Source organism: Solanum pennellii, chromosome 6 (assembly GCF_001406875.1).
Source record: "Solanum pennellii chromosome 6, SPENNV200".
NCBI classification, from domain to species: Eukaryota; Viridiplantae; Streptophyta; class Magnoliopsida; order Solanales; family Solanaceae; genus Solanum; species Solanum pennellii.
This window is the reverse complement of record NC_028642.1, coordinates 7,998,322-8,008,542: the sequence shown is the minus strand read 5'-3', so window position 1 is coordinate 8,008,542 and position 10,221 is coordinate 7,998,322.

Sequence of the window (10,221 nt, the reverse complement as noted above, 5' to 3'; positions counted from 1 at the left end):
TATGAACATGAGATCCTTCTACCAAAGGTGATTCTAAGTCTCACTTGAGTGAGTTGTGAAGCAACCGCCCATACAATCCCTCACACACACACTTAAGAGATCATATAGACTATCTACGATAGAATCATTCTCACTTAATACATCAACACATATATAATATGACATTCTCCTTCCAAAGGCTATCAAACGACTTACTTAAGTAAATCAAGAAAATAACGTCCATGATTGACCTCTTCAAGATTACCTAAATAATCCTTAAGAATACCTAGGGCTTAGATCATGTACACATAATCAATCATCTTCCCTAACTAGAGTCATTCTTAAGACTTATCTAGGTAAGATATGAAGTGACTATTCCCATGCCCTCTTCACACCGTAACTAGACAACCCTTAACTACTCTAGATAGGTACTTGTTAATTTAACATGCCTTCTTAACTTAAGTCATTACATTCCTTAGTTCATTTAAGACTCATTCATCACACAAAGATATTCAAGTAATGGTCTTGGACAAAACCTAGGGAATCTAACTAACACCTTTAAAGCCTATTGTGCAATATCTAGATAGCGTCCAATACCACCACCTAAAGTTCATAGAACATCTCTAATGCTAGTAAATATTCCATATGATAAGAATAGGCAATAACCGGCATAGACTATGATAACTAGACATCAAATCCTGAGTTTTAACCTACTCTGATGAGGGTGTTCTACTTGGTAAGGGTAGAACTAGGACATATCCCATTAGGCACATGGTCAAGGAATATGAAGGGATTTAATTCACTCAAGTCTCATTCTCAAGTAGAGCTACATTGTACTCTAGTCTCCTTCTAAAGTAGAGCTATTTACCATAACACAATCACTAGGTGCTAGCCTTTGTTCTCATAGAGTAATTTACGTTTAAAGGTTCATACAAATGGGTTTCATATCTAGTTCATAACCCAATCACATTAACCTTACAAAAGAGGTCCACTAGGGCTACCTTTGAATACAAACTAAGATAGATCATCATGACTTTCCTAAGGATGATATGATGCCGTTCCAGCCAATCGACCATAAATCCATCATCCTTTAGATGAAGAATACCATTACAATTCTTCGACTTCAAATTCATAACATAACCTTTTCCACGTACATGACCTTCTTAATATCAATTATGGTCTCACATATAATTCATTCATGCATGACAAAGGTGCACTATGCCTACCTATTCAAGACATCTCATATCCACATAGTAGTCATACATGTATCAAGTATGGGACACAAGTCTACCAAAACAAGACACAACATTCTTTACTTTACCACATTTAGCATATCATTCTTTGAAACATTTAGGTATAACCCTTATCATCTTAAAGTCATTCTATACATTACCATATCATCATCAATATAACCATCACAACTCCTATAAGCAAGTAGGAACAATCATCCATCAACATCTAACACTACTAGAGCCGTCAATATGGGCTTGGCCTGTTGGGCCGGCCTGGCCTATCCCGGGATTTAATAGGGTTGGGCTAAGATTTTTGAAGCTCATTTAAGAAAAGAACTTTTTAGCCCGGCCTAAATAAGCCTGCTAATTTTGGGGGCTTGAGAAATATCGGTAGGGCCGGCCCGTGGGCCAATAAAAATTAATTAAAAATATAATATAATATTAAAATTTAAAAATAAAGAGAGTCCAAAATAGAAACAATTAGTTTAATATTTCTATTTACATATTTATACTTTTAGTTGAAAAACAATTTAATAAATATCAAGGAAACTACACAAGTACCCCCTAAACTATGACAAAAATCCCAGAGACACACCTTAACTAAACTAAGGTCCTATTACCCCCTGAACTTTTTTCTTTGTAATTTTATACACCTTTTGTCTTATGTGCCTCTATGTGACTCCACACAATTGAGGCACGTTAGAGATATTTGGATGCCAAGTAAGCCAAAGAGGTACACAAAATTACAAAAAAAAAAAAAAAATTCAGGGGGGTAATACGACCTTAGTAAGGTGTGTCTTTGTGATTTCGGTCATAGTCATGGGGGTACTTGTGCATTTTCCTTAAATATTATAAAGATAATTATATTTGTGAATTTGATTAACAAGTAGTGACATTAAGGTCTCATTTGTTTCCATTAAGATTAAGACGTCAGAATTTGAATATGCGCTTAAATATTAAAATGTGCATTAAGATCTAGATGTGTAAATCTGAATAAACATCTTAATATTAAAATATTGTCTCTGAATCTTAACACTAAATTATTAGGACAATTTGTTTTCAATATATGAATGCACATATGAAATTAAACATTATATCAATAAAATATTATCAAAACCTTGTTAGTAAAATAGTTTTTTTTCATATAAAATAATATTTTGAACATTTTTTACCGCAACAAGGTAATATGATTTATTTTTTAAGAACTCAACATCAAGTTACATCATTAATATGACTATTTTTTGCACTAAAAATACTTTGAGAATCTAATATAATGCAATTTAAAATAGTTTATATAGAGTAGTAAATATATAGTTTAGAAAAATATTTTATTTTATTTTATTATAGAAATTTATTATTGTTGTCGATCAAATAATTAATACTTTCTTATTTTTTTGAAACCGTGCTAAATATTATATGATGGGAGGGCTTATCAATTCAAATATATTGATTAATTAATGAAAGTAAAATATGTATATTAATTTAGTATGAATAAAGGAAATTATAATGTCAAGCATGTAATTAAATATTAATTAAATAAGAAAACAACTTTTCTGAGTTGTTGTTATTTAGTTGAATTAAGATAGGAGTCTTATTTTTTAGTCTAAATAGTTTTAATGGTGTGTTACAGATCTGATTCATTCAGATATATCCAGACCCATTAAGAGGCTTATAAAAAAATAAAACAAACGAACTCAATGATTGGATCTGAATAATTAAGATCCAGTTCTTAAAAACAAATACATGAGGCAAATCTGAATGATTAAGATTCAAAAACAAATGAGGACTAACATAATATAATATTATTTTTTCGATATTTACGATAATATTTTTAACTTATAATTTATAATTTAATTTAACAATTATAAAAAAAATATAATTTTTTTTAAAAGTGGGCTGGCCTGGCAAGCGTGTAACCCACGTACTTGTGGGCTGGGCCGACCATTTTCTGGCCCACACCAAAAATGGTCTAGCCCGTCCTGACCCGTAAAATGTGAAAGCATGTATGGGTTAGCCCGGATGGGGTGGGCTAGCCCATATTGACAGCTCTAAAGACTACACATATAAGCACATAATTATAGTCTAACATGATCTCCTAACATACATAGAAACAATACATACTTTCACTTAATCACATGTATATACATGTTTGTACTTCACATAAATAAACTACAAAAATCATCATAATACTTCAAGTAGTTGCCGACAAGGCCATGATCATCATAATCTATAAAGTAACACCGAAAAGGCAACATCAATTGCAAGTAAAGCACATAGCACAACCACCATAAGTAGACAATAACAATCACAACATAATTGTAGTCGAATTAACATAAAATAAAGAGAATTAGGTCACCGTACCACCAATCAATTCTCTACTTCAATCCAAAGTTAAATCATCCAATTCAATACGATAAGGCCCTTACCCATGTCCATAACCAATAATTCAATACATAAACTATGATATTCAATGAAACTAGGTAAATTCAATATACATTCATCAATCTAAGACAACCTAGATATCAATTCAATACAATTATTACATCAATCAATAGCCCATAGAAAACTACACTAGAATTCATAAGCATTAAGTCCAAATCACTTAAACCATTAAGTAGTCAAAAACCAGGGTTCATCAATTACATTGGTTCATAGGTTGATTGAGTTAAAATCATCTAATTAAGAATAATTCAATCAATATATAATTCTTTAAAACATTTAATGCAAGAACAAATGGATAGATCATGAAATTGGACAATTCAACTTTGAAAACTTTAAAAAACATCTTTAAATGTTGGGCTCCTTGATGAATAGAGTTTAAAGGTTCAAAAATCATATCTCAATAAAGCTTATCTTCCAATTTTTATGAAGAATATCAACTCAAATATCCTATCCAAGCCCTTCCTTGAGTTTTGGCTCCAATGGAGTTCTAGAGAATTTCTAAGGGAATTTGGGTTTTGATTATGAAGAATGAAATCTTCTAAGTGTTAAAGACTTATCAAAATATTTAAAATACCCAAAAGACCCCTAATTAACTGCACTTTCTCTTATTTTGACGTGGGGTGAATATACCAATTAGCCCCTAACTTAACAGTGGACTGCACGCAGGAGAAAGTCCATCAACAGATTGACCACCAACGGACGGTCCCTCAACCAACGGACCGTTCTGTTGCGTCCGTGGTTTGGGACTGAGGCTGATTATTGGATGGCCTTCTCCCAAGTTTCAATCAACGTCCCTCACCTACGAGGCGTCGACTGACCCACTGGGCATCGATTGTCATCCGTAGGTTGGGCTGGTTTTTGACAGCTTGGGCACTCATGAAGGGTCCTTCCTCAAGGACCCTTGGATGGTCCTTGGGGATGTTTGCCCGGACGTTTCCAACTCAATTCTTTTCCTATACGAGTTTAGGACATATCACATGAATTTCATCCAAAACGAACACGTAAAACTCAACGAAACATGCATAGACACACAAAATCGTTTCAAGGCAACGCCATGGACGTTCTTGGACGTTCGACCTCCAAACTTCACGAAACTTCAAACACTACCTATATACACCATAATAACTTATATAATGACCTTATTAACTAACGAAACACACAATTAGGCACATAACCACATATAAGGCACATATGTGACTTAGTCCCTTGACGTTTGACTTCCAATGCATTTAATACTCTAGACATTGCCTCAATACCACATTATAGACCATTTAGTACCTTATAACTTCAAGAAAAACATGGTAGGCTCTAGCTTCACCTAATTAGTTTGATGGGTTTTATAATCTCCCCCACTTGGACAATATTCGTCCTCAAATGACACCTTGCCACTCTCCGAACACTTCCAAAAATAGAGATTCAACTAAAAACTCATGACCATACCATATAACACATTATACAACACACAATCATGGATAAACATCAACTTCACATCATCAAGAGAATCACAACACAACAAGAATGTAGAATAAATTCCACAACTCTTCATGCCATAAAACTCACATCCTTCATTCGAAAAAGTAAAAACTCATTTTATATTCAATGTCATGCTTATATACATCAGATATAACCAAATTACAACAATTTTATACAAAAGAATGAATTGGTCAATTTTGCAAAAGTTTTACGGTGAGCAGGCATTATCTTATAGTAATTATGCAAAAAATTTCAAAAATGCAACCTTGAGGCAATTCATGATATAAACATGCTAAAATTAAATGTAGAACCACATAAACACATCGTACAACATAATAATAACTTTATAAAATGCACAATGCAAGGAATCAATGAAATTCAATACCAAGAAGACCCCTATACATAATGCAACATGCAACATTCTTCTATGATTTTCTACTCTCAAGCTTGAGTTTAATAGAAGAGATGAAACAATCAATCAAAACTCCTTAACTCACCATAGTCCCTAACTTAGAAGAAAATTATACCACTAAAGAGATACAATGACTTACCATCATTCATCACCATCCTCCTTCGGCTTTTCTCCTCTAGTCCGGAGTGCATAGAAACGACTCTTATTTGGAGCATCATCCTTTGGAACTTTAGTAGCAACTTTCTTAGCCTCTTTTCCTCTAGACGCAATGGTAGGATAGTCTCTCACCTTGTGATTATCCTTACCACAACAAAAGAAACCACTAGTGCCAGCTAGACACTTCCCATAGTGCCTCTTTCCACAAGTAACACATGTAGGCTTTTCATTTTGAGAACCACCTTCTCTCTCAAATTTCACCTTAGCACTCCTAGATTCTTCTTGAGTTTGAGCCCTCTTCTTGAACCTAAGTTTATCTTGATCACTTGAACCACTCCTTTTCAAGTTCCTAGTTAGCCTCTTAAGTTTTGGCTCTTTTATGGATTGAGCATACGCCATGGGTCTAGGTAAGGTCATATCATCATGTAGCATGGCCGTACGAAATTCTTCACTCAGTAGATCGGAGATAACCGTCACAAATCTACTAATCTCATCACTAGGGTTATACACAAGGGAAGTAGCATATTTAGACAACGTAGAAAACTTCAAAGAGTATTCCTCAACACTCATATTACCTTGATTGAGATTGATAAACTCCTCTACCTTAACCTCCTTCCTCTCACGGGGAAAGTACTTTCCAAGAAAAGTTTCCTCGAATTCTTCCCACTCAATAGGAACTGACTCAATCGGCCTATTGCCTTTCCATTGTGTGTACCACACTTGACCAACATCTTTCAATTGATACAAAGCCAACTCCGCCTTCTCCCTAGAAGTCACTCCTATAGCATGTAATATCTTATACACCTCATCAATAAACTCTTGGGGATCCTCTCCCACCTTAGAGCCAAGAAATATAGGAGGATTAATCCTCAAAAAATCTCTCGATCTAGATGTCATAGTGCTCTCCACAACATTCACTCTAGGCTCCATACTCAAATTCACTTGAGTAATCACAGCTCAGGCTAAGGCAAGCAAAGCTTCTCTAATCTCTATATTAGTCAATTCCTAGGGAACCACCGGAACATCATTACCTCCACCAATAATAGGGACTTGATCACCTTGAGTACCTTGAGCACCTTGCGGAATTTTCTTAACTTGAGTAGGAATCTCCTCATTCATATCATTCTCCTCAACTCTCTTAGTCGGTGTCCCCCTTGTATTCATCTTCCTAGAAACAAAAGAAAAACCATAAGAAAAGAGTACTCATAACTTTAACTCTACAACACGACATGGAGTAGAAAATAAGGGAAACTGTATGGTCCTATAGCCTCTCGCCCATATATGTGTCGCGACTCACACCGACGGTCAAGAATCTACTAGACGTGACTTAATGATTATTTTTGATTCCTAAGACCACTTTCATAACATGTGGCTTGATACAAAGGTTGTCACATCCCAAAACAAAACCCTAGAATATATGGCATTCTCGAAACGCAACTGGTGTACTTGACCTCTCGGAGGTCTTGTACAAGCCCTTTTGTATCATTCATCACACATATACATATGAAAAGTAGTGCAGAATTAAAAAATTTCATAAACATTCTATAAGTCTTTAAAAATGTCTTCATATAAAACTCATAGAAAATACTAAGTCTCATTTCATCAAATCTTAGACAAGAGAATACTTTGGGACATCGCCCATACAATACGAATATAGAAATCCTTAGTCTATTTACAATACTTCGATAAGATATAAAAGACATCTAAGCCTTCAATTCAAATGAGGACATACTTCAACTTCACTTGAATGATGCTACGATCCAAGTCTTGCTTCCCATATGCTCATCACCTACCAATCACTATAGAGATAGATAAAAGCATGGAATTAGTACAAACACATGTACTAAGTACGACATAATGCATGAAATCATGAAAGAAGACATTAATTAGCAATATGCATCTTTTTAATTAAAACATGATATCATAATCATAAGAATAACATTTGACACCTTAGAAAAACATAAGATAACATTTAAGCGATTTAGTACAATTTTTAGAAATCTTTACAGTGACATATACAGTGAAGTTAGCTTCATCATAGACACCTTATATCATACAATTCCCTCATTAAAAGCTATCCTAAGACTCAATTAAGTAATACAAGGAGTGACCGCCCATATAACCTCTGTAGGCACACCTAAATGATCTTCAAGACCACCTATAATGAGATCCACACACACCTTCAATACATCATACATATGAACATGAGATCCTTCAACCAAAGGTGATTCTAAGTCTCACTTGAGTGACATGCAAAGCCACCGCCCATACAATACCTTATACACACACTTAAGAGATCCTATAAACTACCTAAGATAGAATCATTCTCACTTAATACATCAACACATAGATACTATGACATTCTACTTCCAAAGGCTATCAAAAGACTTACTTAAGTAAATCAAGAAGATAACGTCCATGATTGATCTCTTCAAGATTACCTAAATAATCCTTAAGACTACTTTAGGCTTAGATCATGTCCACATAATCAATAATCTTTCCTAACTAGAGTCATTCTTAAGACTTATCTAGGTAAGATACCAAGTGACCACTTTCATGCCCCCTTTACACCTTAACTAGACAACTCTTAACTACTCTAGACAAGTACTTATTCATTTAACATGCCTTCTTAACTTAATGCATTATATTCCTTATTTCATTTAAGACTCATTCATCACATAAATACATTCAAGTAATGGTCTTGGAAAAGACCTAAGGACTCTAACTAACACCTTCAATGCCTATTGTGCAATGTCTAGATAGCATCCCATACCACCATCTAAACTTCATAGAACTTCTCTAATGCTAGTAGGTATTCCATATGATGAGAATAGGCAATAACCGACATAGACCATGATAGCTAGACATGGAATCCAGATTTCTAATCTACTCCGATAAGGGTACTCTACTTCCCAAGGGTAGAACTAAGACACATCCATGCAGACACATGGTTAAGGAATATGAAGGGCTTTTATGCACTCTAGTCTCATTATCATGTAGAGATACATTGTAAAGGAATATGAAGGGCTTTCATGCACTCCAGTCTCATTATCATGTAGCGATACATTGTACACTAGTATCCTTCTCAAGTGGAGATACTTCCCATAACATAATGACTCAGTGCTAGCCATTGTTCTCATAGAGTAATTGACATTTAAAGGTTCATACAATAGGGTTCCATATCTAGTTCATAACCCAATCACATTAACCCTACCAAAAGGGTCCACTAGGGCTACCTTTCAATGGAGACTAAGATAGCTCATCATGACTTTCCTAAGGATGATATGATGTCGTTCAAGCCAATCAAGCCTAAGACCATAATCCTTTACATGAAGGATACCATTACGAGTCTTCGACTTCAAATTCATAACATAATCTTTTCCACGTGCATGACCTTCTTAACATCATTTAAGGTCTCACATATCATTCATTCATGCATGACAAAGGTGCACTATGCCTACCTAGTCAAGACATCTCATATCCACATATCATTCATACATATATCTATTGAGGGACACAAGTCTACCAAAACAAGACACAACATTCTTTACTTTATCACATATAACATATCATTCTTTGAAACATTTAGGAATAACCCTTATCATCTTTATGTCATCCTATACATTACCATATCATCATCAATATAACCATAACAACTCACATAAGCATGTAGGAACAATCATGCATCAACATCTAAGACTACACATATAAGCACATAGTCATTGTCTACCATGATCTCCTAACATACATAATAAGAACACATACTTTCACTTAATCACATGTAGATAGATATTTTCATACTTAACATAAATCAACTACACAAATCATCATAATACTTCAAGTAGTTGCCGACAAGGCCATGATCATCATCGTACATGAAGTAACGCCTTCAAAGCCACATCAATTGCAAGTAAATCACATATAAACGCCATCATAAGTGGACCATACCAATCAAAACATAATTGAAGTCTTATTAGCATAAAATAAAGAGAATTAGGGCAACGTACCACCAATCCATTCTCTGCACTTCAGTCCAAAGTTAAATAATCCAATTCAATATGATAAGGCCCTTACCCATGGCCATAACCAATAATTCAATACATAAACTATGATAGTCAATGAAAATAGGTCAATTCAATATACATTCATCTATATAATACAACCTATATATCAATTCAATACAATTATTACGTCAATCAATAGCCCATAGCAAACTACACTAGAATTCATAAGCATTAAGTCCAAATCACTTAACCCATAAAGTAGTCAAAAACTAGGGTTCATCAATTACATGGGTTCATAGGTTTATTGAGTTAAAATCATCTTATTAGCAACAATTCAATCAATATACAATGCTTTAAAACCTTTAATTCAAGAACCCATGGATAGATCATGAAATTAGACAATACATCTTTGAAAACTTTAAAAAACTTCTTTGAATGTTGGGCTCCTTGATGAATAGAGTTTCAAGGATAAAAACCCATAACTCAATAAATATAATCCTCCAATTTTATGAATAATGTCCAC